Source organism: Alligator mississippiensis, chromosome 9 (assembly GCF_030867095.1).
Source record: "Alligator mississippiensis isolate rAllMis1 chromosome 9, rAllMis1, whole genome shotgun sequence".
In the NCBI taxonomy this organism is placed as follows: domain Eukaryota; kingdom Metazoa; phylum Chordata; order Crocodylia; family Alligatoridae; genus Alligator; species Alligator mississippiensis.
In genome coordinates this window covers 14,969,148-14,993,675 of record NC_081832.1, presented here as the reverse complement: position 1 = coordinate 14,993,675, position 24,528 = coordinate 14,969,148, and the positions used below count along the sequence as shown (strand labels likewise).

The following is a 24,528-nucleotide window of genomic DNA, read 5'->3' as shown; positions in this document are numbered from 1 at the left end:
CTAGGCATGGCATGTGGGGCACCTAAAATGGGTGGATAATTTCGATTTTAAATTTCTGAGTTACTCATCTGTAAAATGGAGTCACCAGCATTTCTTTAGTTCCCAGGGGCTGTAAAAATACTGTTTGGGAAAGACTTGGATCAGATAATAGCAAGCACCATGAAAAAGTCCACAAAGAAACAAATAATTTTGTCTTTAAAGCCAAATTTGAATAGTATGCAGCAAGTAAGTCCTGGGGCCATGTGCTCAGCAATGACGATAAAATATTGAATAGCTATTCATTAAATGAGCACCTTGTACATCAAATGAGGCACAAACACCCTTAATTCTGGCTTTTCATGATCTCTCCCTGCTTTACTTTGCCACCTTAAAAGTGTCCTTCTAACCTGGTACTCAAAACAAAACTAAACAAAAAAAGAAAAACAACCCAAGATGAATTTGCAGCCCTTTCACACTGCGTGTAAAATTTTTAAAAGCACTAAAATGCCTGAAGCTTCCAAGTCCCATTTTCAAGAGAGACCTCAGCCTTTAATGCTCATTGCAAGGCTATTACATTTAGGAGTCCAAGTCATTTTAGTACTTTTGAAAAGTAAGCCTACCCACGTTTACAAAGACATTTTGAGGGAAACGAGTGTGTTTTATAGCAGATTCTAAATGATCTGCGTGAGACTGCTTTCTTTTTAAAGAGACTTAACGAAACAATTTCCCTTTGTCCTGCCCTTTGGGTTCTTTGGACTACAAGCTCCTAAGGGCAGGGAGCATTTCATACTCTAGGGCAGGGGTGTCCTGGCAGGTTGTGTTGTCCCATTCACAGGGGTTCTGGACGGGCTGGGAATTCAGGGGCAGGGCAAACAGTAGCAGCAACACAGCAGCTCAGGCACCTGCGGTGTTTAATGCTGCCACTGCTCACCCTGCTGCCACAGGTGGGTGCAGATCCGGGGGGACCAAATGAGCCTGATGCCCCTGCTCTAGCAGTTTAAATAGACAAAATGTTTCTAGAGCTTGTAAACTGCTTTAAAAAGTAAAAGGTACGGATGATGATCAGTGATGATATGCTACAAATTAACCTGAACTGTATCTATGTGACAGTAGAGTGGCTGAGAAGCAGGATAAATTAGACTAGGCAGTGCTGCACTCACAGCTACACTGTTTCTGGTAATTGAGCCAGCTCATTTAGAACTAGATTCGTTCTTTCTATACAGCCCTGCATGGTGCTGTGAAGACACTTGCTTATTTGTTTGCTGTCTACACAACTGCAGGTTGACAGAGCTGCAGGTGCTACATGCAGATAGTAAATCACTTGCACCTGGGAGAAGCCAGTGCAAAGTGAGATAACACTACCATGTTAATTGGACAGCATTTCTGACACCTGTGTATAGCGAGTTTGAACAACCAAAAAGGTGCATGGCAGTTGAGAATCAAGACCTCTCTCTTCACATGTTTCTTGTCTTAAAATATTCTTTCTGTGCCTTACCTCTTAAGATATTTACCTCCCCATTACATACTACCAGAAGACTAACTGGGTAGTATAACGATAGTAAGTAATGCTGCACTAATGAAATAATGGAAGTCACAAATAAGCACAGAAATCTACCGTCTTCTGTAAACTTAGTTTGGTGTCCAGAAAAAAAATAAATAAATTTCATAAACAGGGGATGTAGTGATATTTTCGTTGTCAGGCTACAATATTTTCAAGTTATTATTTTAATTAAGAAGCACAATTAAAGCAAAATGCATGCTTGTTTGTATATTGTGGAAAGGAATATATACCCCAAGATGTAAACAGCTTTTACAGGAACACCCAATATAAATTACGGTCTTTTCCAAATCCTGAGATATACTAAAGCTTATAATGGAGGTGGTTTCTTTGTATGAAGAAAACTGTAGCTCAGGGGTAGGCAACCCCTGGCGCAGGTGCCAGTGTGACATTCAAAGGCATTTTGCTTGGCATGCATGCCTCTGGATGGATGGTGGAGAAGGGACCACGGCTACATGGCCAGAACAAGGATCGGGGCCCTTGTGGCTCCCCCGCCATCTGCCCCTGGCACACCAACATCTTACAAGCTGAAGTTGCGTGTGTTTTTGGCACTGTGCCCAAAAACGATGCTGGCCCCTGCTGTAGCTGTTACCTATTTATTTTTACAAGTATAATGCTTCAGTCAGCAATCTGAATTTCCAGAGTTCATTTCACTATGGAAACTAGCATTTAATTTTCTTATCTTGTAAAGAGAATTTGGACTCTGTTTATGTGGAAATAATTTACCTGTTTCAGGGTGTAGAAAAACATAGCAATAATACCAGCATGAGCTAAACTGTTACAGTGTTGCTGTTATATCTGTGTGCTGCTACAGAGATACAAGTGTAGCAAAACTACTGTATCTTTAAGGCTGAATGAAACAGGGTTAAAAAGTTACAGGGGCTTAGAAACAATGGCTAGGGGCAGAAGTAACACATACTGCTTTAAGTGATCAGAAACTGGTTTAAACCTGTAACTAAACACAAACACAAGTTCAATGTGCATAAACCACCAGTTTAAGATAAGCCTGGTTGGATGTAGTAATCAGATTTAACTGATTTAGGTCAAACTTGTTTATGGAACTTCTGTCCCAGATCCATTCCTGGTTCAAGTTAACTCACAGTCCCCCAATATCCCAGGATGCTTTGCAGTTCTGGGCTATGCTGTCTGTTCCAGTGGAGCAGGGACTGCCTCACTTCTCTGATCATTAGTTTGCTCCCTGCCTGTGTTTGTCAGCCCATGGGGACCAGGGGTGTTCCTGTGGACCCCGCTAGCCAGGGTCTACACAGCCTCTGTGATGGGGACTCTTTGAACCTTGGCAGGCCTTCCACCTCCCAGCTGCTGATTGCTTCAGTGGCTGCCACAGGAGGGAGGAAGAACTCCAGGCTGGGTGCCTGACCATACAGCTCAGCATGGTGGCACTGGGGAGCCCCCGCCTTGGGGGGCTTTCCCTGACCCTAGCCCAGGGTCCCCCAGCCCAGGGCAGCCCCAGGGAGCCGGGTGGAATTCTTCCCCTCCCGAACCCCAGAGTTGCTTTCTTTAGTCCCTGCATGTCTCAGGCAGCCTCGGGGACTGGAGAGAAGTTCTCCTGCTCCTCTGCAGCCAGTTCTGCCTCAGCTGCTGTGAGTTGTGGCAAAACTAGTTGCAGCCGAGTGGAAGAATTTCCTTCCGCTCCCTGAGGCTGCCCTGGGCTATCCCCAAGACTCGCAGGGGCTAAGGCAAGCAACACTGGGGTTGGGGAGGGGAAGAAATCCCCTCAGCTCTCTGGGGCTGCCTGGGGCTGGGGGACCCTGGGCTGGGGTGGGGGAAAGCCCTCCAAGGCAGGGGCTCCCTGATGTCCCCATGCTGGGCTGCATGGGCAAATACCAAGCTGGAAGGATTTTTCTCTCTCCTTCCTGTGGCAGCGGCTGAAGCAAAAATCAGCAGCTGGGAGGGGAGGAATTCCCCTCAGCTCCCCAAGGCTGCCTGGGCTGGGGAACCATCCTGAGTGGGAGACTCCCCCAGGGTGGGCCAGCACCTGGACAGGGAGCTCCTTAATCCCTTAATCCTGGGGGGGGGGGGGGGGGGGGGGGGCAATAAGGGATACCTGGCTGCTCTTGCAATGGCCAGCAGGCTGGGGCACATGCTCTAGTGCCCCCCTGCCTACTGGCCTGGGTCAGTGCTTTCCCAGTTGAGAACCCAAATGTCAGTTCAGTTGGTTATTGGTTCAACCTACGCAGTTTAGACAAGGCTGCCTAGATTGAATTAACTCGGCCTTGGGCTTTTTGACTGTCTGTACTTAGCCACACAGACCTGACAGCTATATTGTAATAGCTGATGTGCATTCCCCCACAGCAACCCCTCCCCTGCCCCTTTTAAAAGGGAAGTAAGAGCAGTTACCATGGGGCAACCAACTTACTGAAAACCCCTGCCCTTGTTTGCCCTGCAACTTTTTTGTGAAACTTCCCATACTTCGTTCTCTTTCCAAAAGAGTTATAGGGAAAAGGGCATTTACTTCCACAAACAGAAAATGTGCAAAGATTCCAACAAACTCACTGAGCTTCACCTTTGCTTGTTTAAAGTCTGTTGCTTTGGCCTGATTATGAACAGACATTTTTTCATTTCTTCCTGAACAGTCTCAGAGTCAGAACTTGGTCTCCACAAAGTCAATGGCAAAGCTGCCTTCTTTCATAACACAAGGTTTTCTAGTTTTTCACTTCACATTTGAAGTAATATGTTTTCCTGCTAGAATTAAGGCTTCAGGGAGATAATGAATTGTGGATATTTAATTATATTGCCTATGTATTACAAAAACTTACTGAACTTTCCACAAAACTAGTATGCGAAGGGGCATTATTGGTTTATTTTAGAAGGGACATCACACAGCCCATTTGTAAGACATATTATGCAGCACATTTAATAGAGAAGTGAGTGACATTTTTCATTTTTTTCAGGATCTTATTGTTTCATGGATTCTTTGGTTCAGGAATTGAACCTGCTTATATCTTTATTGTACCTCACTGGTGTAGGAAAGTTAGCATAAATCAAGCTTTTAAAGGTTAATGGTCACCAGAAATCAGTGCTAAGCATATCTCCTTCAGTTACTCTAAAATAAAGTCATGCCTCAATTCACAACAAGCTTAGATTAGCAACTCTTACTTTGAAATTCATTTGGGTTAGCTATCAAAGTTCAGAAACACTGAGGATAAGGACATTGCAGTAAGGGTACACTGTAAGTAGAGTAGGATATTCAATAGGAAGTCTGAAAAATTGAAGTTCCCTCTACCTGCTCCAGCCTCTGCACACCAGGTGAAAAGGTTAGAGCAACAGGAAAAGTTGGTAAATGTCCCAGACCTCAACAGAAAAGAATTTCCCAGCACAGGTAGAGGTTCCCTTTTCCAAATGCCAGCGTGAAAAGTGGTGCCAGGACTGAGCTTAGGAGGGGTCTGCTGAATGCGAAAGCAGACAGATGCAGAAAAGAATACAGGCAGTGCTGTTGCTTTTATACACAGCTCTGGAAAATTCCCAGTTTAAGTCAATGTGAAGCTCAGAGCAGTTTTCTCTGCTCCTTTCTAGGGACGGTTATGAAACAGATCTGAGGAAAGTGACATGGTAGTTCAGACAAGAAATGAATATTGTATTCTAAAGAAATTAGAGTGGATGTCTAGATAACATGCAACTGCTCCATTTGAACAGAACCAGGATACCAAGATCCACACTAATTAATGTCAAAACCATATTGAAATTTTGACTGAATTGTCAAAGCCATGGGTTAATATGTTACCCAAAAGACAGCCCTGAAAACTTAGAAACGGCCAGGGTAGAATTTTTGGATGCCTACATTATAATCACAGGTGTGACTGCAGCAAGTGTAGACATACCCAGGTTAACTTTATTCTACGCTGGTAGCAGTATCTGCAGCAGCCCAGCTTTCAGCATGTCATACAAGTTTACCCATGACCTTGAACATGTAACTTAAGTGACTAGCCTGCACTGAAGTACATGTTTATGTGACTACTTATGTAAACTAGCTGGTGCTGAAGTTTAAGTCAGCTACCAAATCAAAGCCCTTCTTACAATCTTGGAGGTCTGCATCCTAGTAGTAACTAGTTCTCACCACACATTGCTTAAGAAAAACCCAATGAGCATGCAGGTTAAATTTTACCTTATGCACAGAATCACCACATAGCTTATGCACCTTTTATATTCTCAAAATATGGCTTAAAATGGGATTTCAAGAGTTTGTAGGCCCTATATTGGTTCTCAGCATAAGTATGAGTTCCATCTTAAATTATAGTAGTGTAAGAGTGATGTTGTAGCTGTGATGGTCCAGAAATTATGTGAGGCAAGGATTTCTTAAGAACCATATCTTTTATTGGGCCAACTATGTAATTGGGATAGAGTTAGACAAGCTTTGGAATGCAAGACGTTTGATCAGGTCTGAGAAAGAACGGGTCTGAGGAAGGATGTCTTGCATTTGAAACCTTGTCTAACTGTATCCCAACTACATAGTTGGTCCAATAAAAAGATATCAGCCTAAAAAATCCTTGCCTTTTACCTTAGATTATCAGAGGCAGCATAGTAATGTTTTGTCTACTGCTTTGAGCAACCAGAACCCAGGAAATTGGAAACCAGAACCCAGCCAAAAATGGCTAAGTAATCATTTTTGTCTTTAATTCCTAGGGACTACTGTATATTCCTGCATCTACTTAGACAGCACTGATGAACATAAACATTTCATGTGATGCACGAAGTCTAAGATTTTGTTTGTACTGCATATAACTTGCCTTATCTACTGATACTGCAGCTGGGCTCAGACAAGATATAAAAAGACAATCTTCTTAGAAGAGTAATAGTTGTTTTGAGGAAAGGAGAAATGTAGATAACAAACAAACATGCACCATCACAGACTGCTGTATGAGTCAGAAGCTAAATTGTTTTGGCAAGAGAGGAAAAAATCTCTTCTAAGGTCCCCTCTACATATGCAGGTAAAGGCGCAATGGGATCCAATGTGCAATTCATATCATCACATCATACCTCCTCCTATGCCACACATGTATGGCAAGAGGCATAACTGTAGGATCATGCATTAGATCCCATCACACGTTAGCGCTGGTGCAGGGAGAGCCTGATCCCAGGCTCCTCCAGCACGGGCAAGAACCAAGGTCTTACAGCTGACAGCCCCCTCAGCCGAGGGGAACACAGCTGTGAGGGCACCCCATGTACACCTGAAGCTAGGAGACAGCTGCTATGATCACCCTGCCTTGGGGGGAGGGGGTGAAACTTCTGGGGTGGGGAGATTGCTGCTGCAGTGATCTCCCTCCCCTGGGAGTTTCATGGACCCCTGATAAAACAGCAGCAATCTCCCTGCCCCAAAGGTCTCAGACACCCCCAGCGGTGGGCGATCGTGGTCATACCCTGGGCAAGGTAGAGCCCAGTGAGTGGGAGCCCGCAGCTGATGGGTCTCCCAGCCACAGGGGATACCCTGCTACACATGCAAATTTAAGCCCAATAGCAACTAGCTGTATAGTTAGTACACATTTTTGAGGTTTACCTTTATAGCTGGTTGGAGCTCTTTATAGTATGATAGCTACTTTGCATGTGTAGCTGGTCTCAAGATAACTGCACAATTAACCAGTTAATTGTGCAATACCAATAACATGTTGACAGGGGCCAAAGATGCTGTAACTTTTAGAATAATAGGGCATTGATAAATTCAGGTAAGCCACTTTAGGTAAACTGTTTTCTGTATGTTAAACATATGGACAGGCATTCATTTGCAGTTCTGATAATTTCCCTGTAATTTGAAGCATCACAAAAATGATGAGAAATGCATATACAGGCATTCAAGTGCCCAGTTGTTCAGAGCATCTCAGAGCATAGCAAGAGCCTGTAGTGTTGGTTTCCACAGCCAACAGGGGAACACCAGTGTGCGGAGATCTCAGTGTGCTTTATGAAGCACCCCCCCCCCCCATCTCCAGAGGTATCTAAAAGATAGTTGAACACAGAGGAAAACACCGAGTGGTTGGCCATCCAGTCAACTACACCTCCCAGAGACCTCCCTCATAACACTGGGAGTGCAAAGCCACAGTGCATCTGTTCACAGTTTCCACTGTGAAAATGGCTCAGCAATTTCATATCCAGCCCACAATAGATCTCTGCTGCTCAAGCGATCTGCAGTTCCCAGTCTAGGTGCTTGTTTTAGACTTGTTTTTGGAAAGTTACGAGGACACAACAGGAAACAAAGGGGGAAAAAAGAAAAAAAAAAAAACAAGGGGGGGGGGGAAAAATACCCTAGTTCCCAGTTGATTCACTTGCACATAAATGGAGGATCAAACTAAGCCTATAGCTAAGGGTTTCTTCCCTCCCCAAACGGCAAATTTTGACAACTTAAGGAACTAGTTATTGAAGTCATGTGGAAAGAGGAATTAAGGGAAATGGATACAGAGAAGACCTGGAATTTCCTTCAGTCCAGTGCAGCAGGTACAGTGTGTGCTACTGGCACAGAGTCAAAGGCTGCCACCCATTCTTCAAAGAGTTTGTTCAGCTCCTGTGCAGGCTAGTGCACAGCACCATATATAGTCATGCAGACATGACCGAGGCCCTAGCAATGTAGTTTCTAGTTCACCTTCCAGTTTGGAAGGCCAGTTCAGTGGGGGAGGCAGTATAAGTGCCTCTGGTTACGCAGTGGGTGGAGGTACTATGATTCAGCCACCGCATCAACCCCAAGGACAGTTGGGAGAGAAGGAAGGGCTTCCATGCTGGCTCCATTCTGTCCCAGCCATGGCCTTTACAAGTTGTAGGGCATTGCACCACATACCTGGACCTGGTTCAGGAACCAATCCCCTATTTATAACATTGTTTCGTATGGGAAAATCAGTTCTGAGTTACAACATTTCAACTTAAGACGTGGTTTTCAGGAACCAATTGTGTCGTCTGTCCAAGCACTGCCTGTATTTCCTTGTGGAACCTTCATGGGTTTGGGTTTTTTTTTTTGTAACAATAAAAAATGGTTGTACATCTGAATGCTCACTTTTTGCTACATTAAAAGAGCATAGGTCTTGCTAGAAATATAATGCTCATCCATTGCCTTAGTTTGTATTCTGTAACTTAGTTTTCAGTCTCAAAATCCTGAAGTTTATATTAAAGAAATTAGAAGAATAAACTTGCTGTTTCCTAGCCACATTTTTTCATCCCAGGATACAGGGAGATCTGAAGTATTAACATTCAAAAAGCATTGTTAATGTAATTAAGTCCAATAGCAGCCCTAGTCCTTTGTTTCCCCAAGTCCTCACAGATAAGCTTTCTTTTACATCCTTAAATACACAAAGAAGGTGCCTTTTGTACATGAGTGACATCTTCCATTTGAGCCACCACGCTGCATCTCCAACATTGGTAGGAAGCACATCACAGATAATGACTGGATCACAAGTTTGTCTAGCATTAAACTGATGGAGAATGGCTTCAGAATTAATTTATTAACTGAAACAATAGCACAAATAAGGAAGTTACTGTGAACAGAGCAGAGAAACTATTAGATAAAAATACAATTTTCTATTTAACTGAAATAGAAGGTCAACAGATGCATTTAAAATGTACTGAGTGGCTATTCCACTTCATAATTCTCTGGTGAAAAAATGCTTTTTAATCAGTTTGTAGTTAATTGGTTTTCATTGACTGCCTTTGCCCATGCTGCCTCAATGGTGTTTGTGTAGAATAAGTTAACTACAATGATCTTCAGTGGGATCTCATAAACACTGTCCTAGTCTAAATGGATTTTGTTCCAATTCTGGTTTAAGAATCTATTATAAAATATTGTTGCTATGCCTCTCCCCCAATGCCCAAACTCTTTACATTTTATTTCTGAAAGTTTTCAAGGTATTTCAAGGCAACAGTTTTACTATAATTGATATCTGATGGAAAATCATTAATTTAGTAAAATTTTCAGAAAGTCTTTATTAAGATAAATAATCTGTGTGGTTAGTACTTCTTTCCTCAATGATTTAATATGAACAAAAACCTCCCCTGTTTCATTAAAGTTACTAACAACAAGTGTAAGAGCACTGATCTTCAACAATTTAGAGCTCTTTTCAAGGTAACCACTTCCAATAGTTCCAGCTTTCTAGATCTTTCTTATCATCCTCTGCTTATACAGGTATACTGGAAAGGTTCTGGTCTGTAGTGATTTTACTCCTGCTAATCTACATACTGACAGCAAGTTTCAACAAAGCCTTATTCATTATCTCATTTCCGCAGTAGTGTCTTAAGAAAATTTATCAATCTGCTTCGATTCCAGATAAAAAGTTACTTATGTGCAGAATTGTTTTAAGAACAATATAACCTTTTATAAGGATACAAAGTTGAAGATTGCATAATAAAAATAAAACACAAGATCTTTTTGGCAGATTTATACCAGCAAAAGCTGAGGACAGTGTTTACAAGTACAAACACCAAAACAAATATTGTCTCTAATTGACCTTCTTTAGCAGTTTTCAATTGTGAAGTCACTTTTTGGTCAAAAGTTTTCATAGTGTGGGACCCAATAGATTCATTTCAAAACAGTAGCTTCAGTTCCATTGACTTAACGGGAGTTTTTGGTGTGAGGGGATGACAAGACTGTATCCATGAATACTTCAGAGTAAGTCTGGTCTACAAATACGTTAAGTTTATAATTTAGCCTCTTCCTTATTTGTGTGTCAAAAAAGTCTTGAGTTTAGAAGGTTACATTTTTATTGCTTTTTCAACATCTAAAACAACAAGGGGAAAGAAAAAAAAATAAACCACCTCAAGAAATTTAGAATGCCATAAGGTGTTCCACTAAACCATGCAACCCAATAAGGGAGCACTTGGCAGGGAAGATGCTGTTCCACATGAATACAGGTTTCTGAATCTGGCTCTATACCTTTTACACTAATAGCACTCTGTTTACAAATAGGCTTTCAGCCCTCAGTACTGTAAATGGATCATAGCTTCTTGCTGATGGGACGTATTTCTCTAAAATGCTCCCACATAAAATGAACACATCTCGGGGGGGGGGGGGGGGAGGTGGGAGGGAGCTTGTGTGTAGCAAAACACACCTATACACAAAAAGAGCTTCATTTAGTGAAAAATTCCCCCCTTCATCCAGGTCTCTCTCCTGCATAGATATTCTGATATTTCATCTGAGGTTGAAATATATCCAGTTCTACAAACAATGCAATGCAGCTACCAGTAATTTTTACAGGTAAATTATTCATAGTTCAATAGCATTTTCCTTCCATTTACTCCAGGGCAAGGCAAAGGTGTAATGAAGGATGACAGCAAGTGCTATCAAATACACCCACCTAAAATTTTTTACATCTGTTCACTTAGACACGTTTCGGCTTCAATTTCCATTCTATTAATGCTTCAAGTGCATCAAGAACCATATTTGCATCTCAAATAATACGATATTTGTAAACACACAGACTCCATTAAAAAAAGTGTTAAAAATAAAAATGTCTATGCACCCAAGTACAAGGCGTTTTTAAAGACTGTGGTGAAAACAAAAACATGCTGTAAATGAAATGGATTGTATTTTTCTAACAAAAGGTAAAATAAAATAATGTTAAGAGTATGGCATATAAATCCGTATGCTTTTATGGATACTATTTTGAATGCTGCAGTGGTAACAAGCAAACATTTTTCTTCAACATTAGTTTAATTGAGCCATTACACAGATATTAAAACCTGATTTTTCCATTTATGTTGTTAGATCAGCAAATCCTAATTCTACAACCTAATGATCAGTGAATTCAGTAAGACTGGGGTATGTTCCTGAGCTTGTGGGATCAGGCCCTTAATACCTACCTTAAAGATAAGGTTTTTTGGGTTTTCAAATGTTTGACTACAATGTGTTGGCACATAGCCTACATTCTAGTCTATGAACAGGTTTAACCTATCCGATGGACACCCAGTGCCGGTCCTCCTCAAAGGGTTTCAAAACATAGAGTACTTGCATCTATTGTATCATATGCAGTTTGCACTTCCACAGAAATAAGCAATATAGAAACTCCATTCAGGACACTGCATTCATTTTTCCATTTACAATACATATCCATGCTTTTACTAAAGAGGCAGACTATACAGCACCCCATAAATTTGGCTGCTGGAAAGGAAAAAAAAGAGAGGAAACAAGACACCTAGAAAGGACTTCTTCACGTATAAGCTAACATTTTCAATCATTCACCAGTAAAGATAAGGATGGAAGCAGGGTTCAATAGCCTTCATGAAATAATATTTAAAACGTTGTTGTTGGGCTGTTATACAGTCTACCAGGTGACTTCTCAAACAATTATACCAAAAAAAAGGATTAGCTTCCAACAAAATTTTGAAGCTAGTATTTAGAAATATGGAATGCATTTTTCATAGATGCCCAAGGCTTGTTTATATAGAATATTTAGTTAACTTTCAGCACAAGCTGAAGCAAATTGGCTTCCCATACTGCAGCAACACTTTTTCCTCTGCCTAATAAATGACCTAGATACTGTGGTTAACTCCAACCTTGGCATTTTGTTTACTCAAAGCAAGACTCTCATTCCCTTTACACAGTGCTGTAATTGTTTATCCCTTAAGCCACTGATAGACCATGAAGTCACTGAGTGTAGTGCAGGATTCTCATCAGCTTCACGTATCAAGCTCTTTGGGGGCATAGGAATCTTTGTATTTGAAGTTTTTATTTATTTTTAACGGTTTGCTTTAATCCCAAAGCAGAAGATTGCTTCATGATTCTCCTTTGCTAATAGATTTATCAATGGCTAGAAGGAATCTTTTTAAATCGACTGTCTAGCTCATATGAAAGTAGTATAACATTTTGATTCCCCTTCTGATAAGAACCCAGAAATGTTTGCTGCAGTTTAGTTTCCATCAGTAAGAACAATGCATGAGGCAAGGTTTGCAAAAATCAAGCGTATACATTTTTATCACTGGCATTTAGAGCAAGCAGGACCTTATTTGTCACACCCAGTCTATTTCAACAGGATACAAGTACTATTAGGAGCCTAAACTGTGAACCCCTTGCACTTAACTAGCATTTTTTGGACTGTAATTTTTATTATAATTTTGTCCTTCTACATTACTGTGAAAACTGGAGTTGGTCCTTCAATCCAGCCATAGAAGAAAGTATACAGCTTTCTTAAAAGGAGCAGCGCTGTCACTTCACAATATACTGGGCAACGGAAGATACATGTATTGTCTAAGGACTGTCTGCATGCAATATGACTTATCTACAACATGGTACCTTTTAAATGCCAGATTAGAGGACATCTTTGCTGAATTGGCTGAATTTTCCTGTCAACACTCACCAGCCAACAAGTTGAAGCGCTTTACCCACATTCCCTCTAGAACACTTGCTACCAGAGCTGAAACAGCTGTGGGTTATGGGGCACGAGCCCTGGGCACTGAGTTAAAGGGGGCACAGATCACTAGAGTTGGAGCAGTATTTGGGGAGGAATGGGAGAAATCAAGTGTCTCCATGCTCCACTGGTGATAGGATTTGGCCGTGCTAGGCCAGGATAGGAGCCCGAGGGGACACTAATCCTCCAGCTGCTGGTGATACTGAACCACTTCTCTCCTCCCCCCACAAGCAGCAGCAGAGTCTCCCACTGCACTACCAGGGTTTGTGCCTAGGGTGCACGTTTTAATCAGTCAACTCCTCTTTTCTCAAATTTTGCAATGAGGCAAACATACTCATATTTTTCTAAGCCCTCCTTCCCCCTTTTCCAATTGGTTACATCTCTTGCCATCATGCATTAAAATTAGCCATCACCTACCCTACTCGGGACAGTGATCCCCTGGGGTGCAGATGGGAAGAGACAAGAGACTGAAACTTCTGTTCCCAGACTGATGTAGGAGCTGGATGTAGAAGACAGAACCTGAAACAAAAAACAAACTACAGTGAGCTGAACAACAAATATAAATTTGGTATTCCTGCACCCAGACTACAGAACACATCTCCTCATTCCCACATCTACGAAGGGGGAAAAGAACTTCAGAGTAAAAGTAAAATGGGGTGGGAAGTGGGAATAAAATAAATTTAATACATTTGTTCTAGAGTATTAGAGCTAGTCACAGAATCATAGAAAATGAGGGTTGGAAAGGACCTCAGGAGGTTGCATCTAGTCCAACCCCCTGCTCAAAGCAGGACCAGCCCCAGCTAGATCATTACAGCCCAGGCTCTCTCTAGCTGGGTTTTAAAAACCTCCAAGGATGGAGATTCCACCACCTCTCTGGGTAACCTGTTCTAGTGCTTTGCTACCCTCCTGGTGACAAAGTTTTTCCTAATATCTATCCTAAACTTTCCTTGCTGTAACTTGAGATAATTGTTCCTTGTTGGGTCATCTGCCACCACGGGGAACAGTCCAGCTCCATCCCCTTTGGAACCCCCCTTCAGGTAGTTGAAGGCTGCTACTAAATCCCCTCTCTCTACACTAAGTAAGACTAGTTCCCTCAGCCTAACCTCAGAAAATCATATGCCCCAGCCCCCTAACCATTTTTGTTGCCCTCCGCTGGACTCTGCTCAATCTCTTCTGTATGGCCCACATCCAATGTGTCCACATCCAAAACTGGACATAGTACTCCAAATGATGCCTCACCAGTGCTTAATCAAGGGGGAATAATCACTTCCCTCGGTCTGCTGGAAGTGCTCCTAATGCAGCCCCGTATGCTGTTAGCCTTCACAACAACACCACCACCACCACCACCACACTTCTGGCTTGTATTCAGTTTATTGCTCACTGTAACCCCCAGGTCCTTCTCTGCAGAGCTGCTGATTAGCCAGTTGATCCCCAACCTGTACTGTGCATGGGATTGTTCTGCCCCAAGTGCAGGACTTTGCACTTGTCCTTATTGAACTTCATGAGATTTCTTTTGGTTCAATCCTCCAATTTATCTAGGTCAGTGAATAGTGTTATATGTTAAGGATCAAAATTCTTATAAGCCTTGTTAACTATAGCATGGGCCCTTTGTAACCCTTATGAAGAACATTTACTAAGCCTTTGAGTAAGTCTAGCGTATTCAAAATTCAAGCATACTGATAGAATCTTTTCCTGAATTTACCCAGTACTATTTTTGTGTGTACTTTGAGGTCATGCAGACATGGACTTTGAAAAAAGTAGAGTTGAATCCCTCTTAACCTCCTCCAGTCAACTGCATCAGTCAAAGGGCATAGTATAAGTGCCTTTTTCTTCGCAAGTTTAACAATTCCTCTACAGCATCTGTTCACATAAGCAAACAAGTAAACTACACTTATCTTCAAGTGTTATTTATACTTCAAATTTCACTTTGCACTCAGAAACACAAGACTTCATTTAATGATCATTCACATTTTAATAGCTCTGCTACGATCAAAAGTTCATGGAAAGAATTCTAGAGCCAACTTAATTCAAAAAGTAAAAAGAAAGCATAATTAAAATGTCTAACTGCCAGCTGGGTGGTCAATACAGATGCTCCACAATGAAAATCTGGTTAATCCTCCTAATCAGAGGAACACTGAAAGCCATTGGGGTAAAATGTTGGCATTGATCCACCTTTCCCCCATGGCTACCCAGTCTGGCTTAATATCTGCCTACAGGTTTAAAAGATCAAGATTTTACAAGGCAGCTTGTTTTAGTTCATGTAAATCAACTGTTCATCATTCTGTACACCCACAACTATGTGACATGCCTATAATATCTAGGAAATAAGAAGCTTGAATATATGGCTAAGTTTGGGGAAAACATGATGAAGAATTCAGCAGCCAGTAATTGGAACTAGAGCAGCTGATTGCTTTAGAACTGCTTAGCATAACATATTAATCCAAAAAATAGATTATATGCAGTACACTGTAAATTTCTATGCAGGTAACATTTGTGATCAACAAAGTAGAATAATACTAACATTTACAAGTTTGTATAATGGGTGCAGAAATGAGACACTAAATAAAGGTTGCTTTTTCTGATAGAACTCTTGATCATGTTAGTTTATTTGCATCATCAGGTACTCTCTAAGGACTAGGCAAAAATCATGGAAATTGCTCAGAATTTCACTTTAAGATTCCAAGGTACTTTCAGGGATATACACCTGGAAGAAATAATTAAATGTTTATTTTCCTTCACACCCTTTCATGATTAGTTCCTATGGAAATTAAGTTCTCAATGTGAAAAATAGTTCTGCTATTCATATGGTCACAAGCAAAAAAAAGTCTCAAAGACTTGAAATATTATTCAGAATTATTTTCTGTTGATATTTGTCCCAAGATTAAACCACAGGCAACTTCACTTGTCACTTCATATAGCATCTATCAAGTGTTTTTGCCCTACAAATGTCTTCACTGAATATTTATGCAGACAGGATAACAAGTTACAGAAAAATAAATATGCATTACCTTTCCCTTTGCAAGCTGTAATATATTCACAGCAACATGTTGAAAATACAATTATAAACAATATGTTTAATTACAATTATTGCATTCATGCTCTGATTCTGCTGTTTGACATGTGGTCCACCTGAAGTACTGATAACATCCAGATATACACATGCTGCTACTTCCTACTGTTACCATAATGGATTATTAATTGCCAAATGCTTACAACACACATGACTCACTGCATTTACAAATGGGCAACTATATCTAGATTATTGCGATTACTAAATGCTAGGGCGAATGATTACTATTCAGCAAATAAGGCAATGTTAAAACATCAGGTGGTAATTTTATACATCTCTACATGACTCCACTTTTCTATTATGCCAGACACTGCAATAGAATCTCACTAATTTACACTAATTTGTAAAGGATCTCCCATTTCATCAGTAAGCAAATGAGAAAATGGGACGGTTGGGGGGGGGGGGGGGTTATCAGGGGCTGTTGCATCATGAAATGTGCTCTGTTCATTTAATTTCAAAAAAGAGAAATTGGGTTTGAATTAGTTATGGCTAAAGCTCCAAGTTTGTAGTATACTAATAGTATAGGTTCCACTGTATATTGGATAAAAGTATCATCATCATAGGTATAAGACATCTCTCTGATATATGCTTTACATTTTTTTTTTTTTTATTTTTTTTTTAAGAATGTGATGACAAAAAATGTTTATTCAGTGTAGGGACATGAAAATTAGTAAGACTACTATATAAAACAATAAGGATTCTCAAAATGGCTTTAAAAAGGAACCCAGACTGATTTAAAAGCTTCTTAGTCCATTTGTATGTAATCATTACATTTATAAGCTACTTCATGGATAAGTATTTGAAGCACCAGTAAATATTTAAGCAAGCATTGTAAGTATGTCCAAGATCAGTAATGAACAAGTTACAGAACACAATAGATCCCTTTCGGTTATAAAATATGATTACAGACCATTTTTGCCATTGCATTTTCTTTAAGTAAATATTTGAAGATAAAACAAAGAGCAGCAAAGCATTACTTAAACCCCAAATGTCCTACACATTCCTGTCTTATTTCTAAAACACAAACCCATTAAAACTATTATTATGGTTGAAAATTTAAGCACTGCAACAGTTAGAAAATGTAAAAATTAAATTGACCTTTGAAACATTAATTTGACCTCCTTATGTTTATGGGTCATGACACTACTTTAAATTACCCAACCATATGTTGTATTTTCCACAGGACACCTCTCACAGAGCACACAATATATAGTGCTGACTTAATGAGTAACGATTCAATATTTTTTTCTTCTTCTTTAAGGATTTAGCTTACTGCATACCTCTCAGACTGTGCTCTAAAGACAGAATTGATTTCTTCATGAGTTTTTCTCTGGCAGTCCTCATTATAGCATCCCGCAGTTTCACAAATATTAATTTAACTTCACAGCCCCCTCTGCTCCCCTTTTGAAATGTAGTGGTATTATTCTAATCTCACAGATGGGGAACTGAGGCACAGAAACTAAGGTAAAAAACAACTACTAAGTTTTGGGTGCCCAAAGAAATACCTGGGGCTTGATTTTCCAGAGGATGTAGCAGGGGTTCAAAGCCAAGATACTACTGCCACAGCTGTGAGTGGTCAGCACTTCTGCAAAGCCAGGCAACCAAATGAAGAAATGAAGTAAAAGTGTGCTTTAAAGTGAGCTGTGTAGCACTCTGACATGGCACTCTAGCAAAAGCAGGAACAGAAATAAGTTCTTCAGGGTAGCGTCTTACTGCTTTAACTAGGAGACAATAGATTCATAGATGTTAGGGTCAGAAGGGACCTCAATAGATCATCGAGTCTGACCCCCTGCATAAGCAGGAAAGAGTGCTGGGTCTAGATGACCCCAGCTAGATACTCATCTAACCTCCTCTTGAAGGCCCCCAGGGTAGGGGAGAGCACCACCTCCCTTGGGAGCCCGTTCCAGACCTTGGCCACTCGAACTGTGAAGAAGTTCTTCCTAATGTCCAATCTAAATCTGCTCTCTGCTAGCTTGTGGCCATTGTTTCTTGTAACCCCCGGGGGCACCTTGGTGAATAAATACTCACCAATTCCCTTCTGTGCCCCTGTGATGAACTTAAAGGCAGCCACAAGGTCACCTCTCAACCTTCTCTTGCGGAGGCTGAAAAGGTCCAGTTTCTCTAGTCTCTCCTCGTAGGGCTTGGTCTGCAGGCCCTTAACCATATGAGTGGCCCTTCCCTGGACCCTCTCCAGGTTATCTGCATCCTTCTTGAAGTGTGGCACCCAGAATTGCATGCAGTACTCCAACTGCAGTCTGACCAGCACCCGATAGAGGGGAAGTATCACCTCCTTGGACCTATTTGTCATGCATCTGCTGATGCACGATAAAGTGCCATTGGCTTTTTTGATGGCTTCGTGTCACTGCCAACTCATGTTCATCTTGGAGTCCACTAGGACTCCAAGATCCCTTTCCACCTCTGTGCCCCCCAGCAGGTCATTTCCTAGGCTGTAGGTGTGCTGGACATTTTTCCTCCCTAGGTGCAGCACTTTGCATTTCTCCTTGTTGAACTGCATTCTGCTGTTTTCTGCCCACTTGTCCAACCTATCCAGGTCTGCCTGCAGCTGTTCCCTGCCCTCCAGCGTGTCCACATCTCCCCATAGCTTTGTGTCATCTGCAAACTTGGACAGAGTACATTTCACTCCCTCATCCAAGTCGCTGATGAAGACATTAAAGAGTATCAGTCCAAGGACCGAGCCCTGTGGAACCCCACTGCCCACACCCTTCCAGGTCGAAACCGACCCATCCACCACGACTCTCTGGGTGCGACCCTCCAGCCAATTTGCCACCCACCGGACTGTGTAGTCATCCACGTCACAGCCTCTTAACTTGTTCACCAGTATGGTGTGGGATACCGTATCGAAGGCCTTCCTGAAGTCTAAGTATACGACATCCACCCCTCCTCCTGTGTCCAGGCATTTCGTAACCTGGTCATAAAGAGAGACTAGATTGGTCAGGCATGATCTGCCTACCATGAACCTGTGCTGGTTTCCCCTCAGCATAATTTGTCCTGCTGGGCTCTCACAAATGTGAACCTTGATAATTTTTTCAAAGACTTTGCCAAGGATGGAGGTGAGACTGACTGGCCTATAGTTGCCCAGGTCCTCCTTCCTCCCCTTTTTGAAAATGGGGACCACGTTGGCCCTTTTCCAGTCCTCCAGGACTTGGCCCATGTGCCATGAGCGTTCGAATATTCCCGCTAGTGGCTCTGCAATGATGTCGGCCAGTGCCTTCAGCACCCTCGGATGGAGCTCATCCAGGCCTGCCGACTTAAAGGCATCCAGTTCTTCCAAGTGACTCTGCACCATCTCAGAGTCTACACATGGAAGTCTGGCGCCTTGCTGCTGCCTCTCTATAACCCCAGTGAGAGACTTGTCGTGCCCCTTGCTTAGGAACACTGAGGCAAAGAACTCGTTGAGGAGTTCAGCCTTGTCCCCCCTGTCCGTCACCAATTGTTTCTGTCCATTTAGCAGGGGTCCTATTCCTCCCTGGGTCTTCCTTCTACTCCCTATATATCTAAAAAACAATTTGTTGTTGTCTTTTACTTGGGTTGCCATCCTCAGCTCCATGGTAGCTTTGGCCCGTCTAACTGCCTCCCTAGAAGCACGAGCAGAGGAGGTATATTCGTCTTTGGTGATCTCTCCCTGTTCCCACTTTTTATGTGCTCCCCTTTTGGCCCTTAGGCTGCCCTGGATTTCTCTGGTCAGCCAGGGAAGCCTCCTGGCCCCTTTCCCTTTTGCCTCGCTCGGGGATCGTCTTGCTTTGTGCCCGAAGGATCATTTCCTTAAGGCACAGCCACCCTTCTTGGGCTCCCATCCCTTCAAAACTCCTCCTCTGCAGTGCGTCCTTGACTAATCACCTGAGTGCATTGAGATCAGCTTTCCTAAAGTCTAGCACTTTCACCCTACTAGTTGCCTTACCCACTCGACGTCTTATGGTGAATTCTATTATTAGGCATTCTCTCTCTTTCTGCAATGCCTCGCTTCATTTACTACAAACAAGACAAGGATCCTATCCTTCCCCTCCCAGTCGAGAATGTAGTATCAGACACTATTCCTACATCTTCTCTATCTCCTTAAATTACTCCCAATTCTTCTTGCCACCCAAGTCAGCCCCCTCTAGATCCCCATTTTCTTATCCCATACATACTTTTCTTCAGGTAAGTCTTTCACTCCACTACCCTTCTAGTCCTGGTCTCCTTGCCCAGCCATTTCCAGTTTCCCAACCCCAGTCACCTTCTTGTACCCAAATTTCACTGCCCACTCAGTTCCAGTTTCCCCTTACCAGCATCTCATTTGGTTTGTTTCTCTTTCCTAGCCTCTGTCCACTGACCACTATCTTCCCATTTCCACTGATGCAGTTGGCTTGAAAAAAGTTTGTCCCAGGAGAATAGGGGAATATTAGAACATGGCTCAAGACTAGAGATCATTGCATCAGGATCCATAGCTTTTAATGCTATAAAATGAAAGACAGGTTGATTAGTCTGATGTGAAAACCTTGATTTGAATTTCTTCTTGTTGATATTGGAGTCTATGTAATTACACCAGTAAAAAGAGGGGAAAAATTAGGTCCACATTCTAGGTCAGTAGCCCTTGATATTTATCATTTTATTTCACTCCTGTAGTTTTCTGGGAGGCAATCAAATTTCTGGATGTAGAATTGAGACCCCTAAGGTTAGGAAACGTGTTTCCTGGGTTATGTTTAGAACTACACATTCCAACTTCTCCATCTTGAATGTACATACAATTCCTGGAATTAGAAATTGAAAGGCAAAAGACGTTTACTGGAATGATCCAGATAGCCGAATCCTCTCGCCCTCTACAGCTCTGCTGGATTTCTTGAAGTGTAGCCTTTAGTCAAAACCAGTTGGAGCCAACCTTTATGGCAGGCATGCCATAAGTTATCCTGGCAACCTCTCTCAGTGCCACTCCAATCCAGTTTCCTTACCCAATCTACTACTCAGCTTTCTGCTCCCTGACCAAACTGTTACTCTGTTTTCTTGCTTCTTGCATTGTATTCCCTGCCTGACCTGATATTCTGCTTCCTGTTCCCTGCCATATCTGCCCCGTGCTGCCTATCCTCCTTCCCAATCTGCCGCATGTCATGCACAAAGGTTGCTGATGCCACTTGTGGCACCTGTGCCACAAATTGGCCACCCCTGGTCTAAACAGCCATTAACTAATAAGAATGAATTAAACCATATTCATCCAGCTCAAGAAGGATGCCTGGCCATACATGTTTGCAGGGTTCAACCCCATTGACTTTAATGAGAGTTTTGCTTTAGAAAGGATTAGGGAAAAATAATTCTGTATGAAAAATATGAAAAATTATATTGCATTTAAAAAAAAAAAAATGCATGGTGAACACCAAAACCTAGTTTTGATCCCATCTGGTCTGACCATCTTTTTAGATCCAGTAAGCCAAAACCAAAAATCAACCATATAAAATTAAACACATTTTAAGGAAATGCCAGTTGACATATGCCATTTATAATGTTTTTATATAGACAGTTTACCATATGTCTCAATAAAGAATTTTGTTTCTTTGTTAAAGTTCTCAATGCAGGGAATAAATCTTGCAGCAAAGAGCTATCCTGTCAGTTTCTAACAAGTGCACGTGTTGTCTGTAATAACAGGGAGAGAAAAGAAAACGTACTTCTGGAGGTAAATTTCAAAACAGTTTCTGGAATGCAGAAGAAAGAGCATATCTACTTTTAAAGGAATGAAAAGAATGGGAGTAGTAAGATATTAAAGAGACAAAAGATCTTATAAGAAAACCTCATTAAAATAAATTCCAAGCAGGAAAAAAAATATTATCATTTAGCATGAAAAAAAAAAAAAACAGTATAAGCAGCTCAGTGCTTTCTTTTTAGGCTGGGACAGAAGTTACACATAAACCCATTTAAATGATCAGAAACCAGTTTAAACCTGCAACAGAACAGCAATTCAACGTACATAAACCACTTTCAAAATGACCGAAACTGATTTAAGATAAACCTGGCTGAATGTAGTACCAGACTTAACTGATTTAGGACAAACCAATTTACAGCAGTAGGCCCTTAGGGAAGGCAAACCGGGTGACTGCCCAGGGCCCTACACTTCATAAAAATAAAAAGGAATTGCATTGAATATTTGTATTATCACTGTTGTACTAAGATACTTTCATTGCAGTTTCATGGATAGGGCAAAGTGAAATTGAAATCGAAAATGTCCGACTTGCTTATTGATCAAAATTAAGCCTCTAAGGGGCTCCAAATGACACTCTTGCCCGGAGCCCCAACAATCCTAGGGCCACCACTCTTTAAAGAACTTGTCCCAGACCCCTTCCTGGTTTAAGTTAACTCACAGTCCCTCAGCATCCCAGGATGTTTTGCAGCCCTGGGCTAGGCTGGGCTGGGGGAACAGGGTTGGCCTCACCTCTAGCAGAGCACTATCACTGCTCTGGATGGCTGAGCAGGTGGGGGTGGGACATGTAATGCCCTGGTTGCTTCTCCAGGGCCCTGTGCAGCTGCTTTGGGCGCTGTGCCCGGGTGCGCTGCTCAGCTGGGGCAGCCATGCGTTGGTGGCAGAGCTGCCAGGTGGCCAGGTGCAGGCTGGTCCAGGTGCTGTGGGGGCCGCTGGCTCCTCTCGGGGACTTGCCGCTGCTGCTGCTTCCAGCCACGCCAAGCCCTGCCGCTACTCACAGTGACTGGCCTGGCTGCTGGGCCACCCAGGCTGGGTCATCTGAAAGAGGAGGTTGCGATCAGGCAGCTGCAGTAACTCTGTGGGCGAGTGCTAGAAACTTCCCCAGCAGCAGCCATGGCTGCCCGGAGGTGGGCGAGAGTGACGCAGGCAGAGTTGGCAGCAGGGGTTGGGGGAAGGGGGATCTCTGCTTGTCTCCTGATCAGTGCCACCACCTTCCCCTCCCCCCAGGGACACCCACCCTGTACTGGGTCCAGGCACGGCTCTGGCAGGAGGCAAAGCGACTCGGCAGGTGCCCCCGGGTCCAGTGCCCGCTTCCAGACACCCCACATTCTCCCTATTGCTGCATCACAGAGATCAGGAAGCTGCTGCCTCTGAGGATGCCTGGTGAAAAGAGACAATGGCCTGGTGGCAAGGAGTCCTTGCATCCCCCCCTGTGTGTCCAGGGTACAGGTCAGCCCCTCTTGCTCCCTCCAACCCCTGAAAATACACAGCTGGGGGTTGAGGGGAAAGGCCCCATACCCTGCTCATGGCTGTGGGAACCCCACAGGGAAGGGAAGGCAGAGAGCAGGGGCTGTGCAGCATTGGGCCCTGCTTCACTTGAGAGAGAGAGAGAGAGAGAGAGAGAGGGGTGTGTGCGCACACGCGCACACATAGACAGCCCCTCATGCATGTCTGGGTGTGGAGGTGACTGAGCTTCCTTTCTGGATCAGCTCATGAAATCCTAGAGCAGTGGGGCTGGAAGGGACCTGCAGGGGTCACACCTAGCCCAGCCCCTGCCCGAGGCAGGAGCACCCCTGTCCAGACCATCCTGTACACACTCATATTATAAACTCTACATGAAACCACCAGCAGCCCTGAACACAACTCCCCAGCCTCAGCTGCTTGAGTGGCAAGCAAGGAGGGTAAAAGACAGGCAGACCCTGGATGGGGACTCTGGAGGCCAGGGTGGGGGGTTTAAACCCCTTCACAATATTACTCACTGGCCTGCCAGGGCCTAGCCACCCCCTCCACTCCCTCCGGTCAACTTCCTTCCAGCCTTGTGGCTGCTGCTGAAGGGAAGGGAGGGCTGCTCTAGCACCCCCCAGCTTCTAGCATGTGCCTGCATTTCTGGAATCAAGAGTGAATGTCTATTCACTTGCTTCCCAGTTCAACCTACACAGGTTAGACTAACCTGCAAAGATTGAATCGATTCAGGTTCGGGGTTTTTGAACGTTTGTACTTAGCCTTAATGTCTGACACTAACTTGGCTGCTTGTACTGTATGGCATCATGTTCCTTGGTCCTCCAAAAACCCAGCCACAACAGCTGAAGATACTGTTTTTGCAAAAATAATAAACTGAATTTGTGAAGATTCACTGCAGACCTAAAGTAAGTGTAATTACACACACCAGTGTTCTGTTGGCACCTGAGCTAAATCACTCTCCATTAAACTGGATTTTTATAAAGCAAAATCCTGCTCCCATCTTACTTATACTTAACTCCCACTGAGTGCTGCATGTGTAAAGTAAACAGGACACGGCTTATTATTTCATTTTCTCTGGGGCAGCAGCTATGTTATAGTGCATATCTTGGAACATCCCACATTAGTCCCAGCCAACTTGTAACAATTCATGAAAGAGTCTTCTCTGTGTGCCAAAGCCTGGCACCTGCTTTAAAGCCTGCTGGCATGGTCTTGAATGTGCCCAAGGGAGAGGACACCGAGTGCAGTTAGCTCAGCACTAAAACAACTAAATCAGAAACGGCCAGGCAATTCTTCATGGCATTCCATGGGAGGGGCCCGAGATGAATTCTTTTTGTGATCAGCACTCACAATTCAGCCTAAAATCTTGACTCCATGCATACTTACCCATAGCACCTTGGAAAATGCTCACATTTTTTGAACTTGGTAAAAAATACATATATACATTTTT

At 42.8% G+C, this 24,528-nt stretch overlaps 1 protein-coding gene across 1 annotated transcript in view; it reads right to left on the bottom strand.

Annotated features, from left to right (window-relative positions):
• The window catches only part of SULF2 (sulfatase 2), a 256,183-nt gene that overhangs the window by 161,545 nt on the left and 70,110 nt on the right, over positions 1-24,528 (bottom strand). Inside the window, exon 2 of the mRNA XM_014609699.3 lies at positions 13,285-13,386. The gene's annotated coding sequence lies outside the window, so the exon portion shown is untranslated. The remainder of the gene's footprint in view (positions 1-13,284; positions 13,387-24,528) is intronic.